Genomic DNA, 2,166 nt, shown 5'->3' with positions numbered 1-2,166 from the left:
GGGGGTGATTTTCACCCTCTAAATCCCGTAGCATTCCTTCCTGACCATTACTGAGCAAATATGACTCAGAATATGTCTACACAGCAGCTGGAAGGTGCAGTTCCCAGCGCGGGTAGACATATTGGTGCTAGCTTTGCACGAGCTAGTGCCTTAAAATAGCAGTGTGGCTGCAGCAGCACAGAGAATGGCTTGGGCTAGCTGCCCGAGTATGTACTCAAGGGGTCGGGCTGGATGGTACTTTGCTCAAGCTAGTGCATGTAGGTTAACATGCACTGGGAATCGCACCTCCCTGGTGCTACATCGATGGATCCTTAGTGAGGAATGGGATTCAGTGACATTACATCCAGCTGTTCCAAACAGGTCAACACCTAATGTGCTGGCTCTTTTGAGACTCTGCCCGTTGGTGTCCCTTCACTTCCATTGTTGATTATTAGGTACCTTAGGCATTTACAAATAAAACAGGCTGAGTCATTTACATGGCAGGAAGAAATCTCAAAACATTTCATTTGTGAATAATTTTTGGTAGGGAACAGTCCTCATTTGGGGACTGTCCATACATTTAGGCTTTGGCAGGTTGAGAAGTATGTTCCTGACCCTTCCAGGAGACCAGCATGGACCTTGAAGCATGAGAGTTGATTGCCCCATATCATTTTCATAGCTTGCACTGCCATAAATATTATTGAAGAGGAGAAAAGGGCAAGGACCACAAGGTTTAAAATCATGAACCCCCTGAACTGGGTGGTTTATATTAAAAAAAATAATAGCCTCTAGAGAGGGTAGATAGGGCAGTGAAAGTATGTCTACACTGCAGAGTTAACTTGGGTGATCGGCACTGGGTCTGAGCAACCAGAGTAGCATAAGAACGGCCATAGTGGGTCAGACCAAAGGTCCATCAAGTTCAGTATCCTGTCCTCTGACAGTGGCCAATGGCAGGTGCCCCAAAGGGAATGAACAGACATGTTATCATCAAGTGATCCATGCCCTGTCACCCAATCCCAGCTTCTGGCAAACAGAGGCTAGGGACACCATTCCTCCCATCCTGACTAATAGCCATTGATGGACCTATCTTCCATGAATCTATCAAGCTCCCTTTTGAACCCCATTAAAGTATTGGCCTTCACAACACCCTCTGGCAAGGAGGTCCAGAGATTGTCAATGCGTGGGCCTGGGCTGGGTGTGAGTAGCCACACCGCAAAGCCCTACCTGAGTTAGTGTCCTCACTGGTGCTATGCTTCCCCATGTGTGTTGCTATGACTTTGGGGGCATATCCCATGGTTCTTTGTACTGCAGTGAGCTGAGCCACTCTATGATTCTTTCCCAGTGAATTATGAGCGAACTTGTCTGCTCTTCCGGACACACGGAGGGATTTGTGGGAAGGCACTTGGGTGGTTTAGCCTGCATCCTTGTTGCAAAGTTGTAGGGTTTCCAGCCCGAGTGAAAGTGGCACCCATATTCTCCACCACCATCTGGGCCAGCTTGGGCTGAACATTGACATTTTTTCAGAACGGAACCTTTTGCTTTTTCATTTGCAAATGACTTGTCTATATGGAACTCGTTCTGCAGATTAAAACTCTGTAAATGTTGTTAAAAGGTCAAAATTGGAAAGAAATGTTTTGATTTCTATCAATGAAATGTTCCCATCAACCCAAAACATTTTGGAATTTTGATTTCAGGAAATTTTGATTTTCATTCAGTTTCAGTGAAAAGTTTTTTGTTTTTTCCGAAATCACGGCATTTCTTCCTTACAATCTAAGTAGAGAAGACAAAGGGAGGGGAAAACAGAGGCAGAGAGAGAAAAAGTGACTTGCCCAAAGTCACACAGCAAATAGAGTCAGGAATAGAAATGACATCCTGATTTCCAATTCAGGGCCCTATGTACTAAACCATATTGCCTCAGGCACTGAAGCCTATATATAATAAATATATAGTGATCATAGGTGGACTGCAGAATCCTAGCTCGCCTTTTTAATTTTGAAAGGTGCTGTATAGACAAATTATTAATCAATAGATTAAAAATCTGACCCAATATCACCCAGAAGGATTTGGTTCTCCATGGCAAGAGAGATTTATCTCTTTTCGCTTCTTTTGTAGGCCTGTCCTTTTAAGCTAGGCCGTTATGGTGAATGCTAATGACTGCTGCATCTGGGTAAGAGCCTCTTCATCACC

The sequence above is a fragment of the Terrapene carolina genome, unplaced genomic scaffold (genome assembly GCF_002925995.2).
Source record: "Terrapene carolina triunguis isolate 2854851 unplaced genomic scaffold, T_m_triunguis-2.0 Scaffold53, whole genome shotgun sequence".
Lineage (NCBI taxonomy): Eukaryota > Metazoa > Chordata > Testudines > Emydidae > Terrapene > Terrapene triunguis.
Note: the sequence above shows the minus strand (reverse complement) of the source record.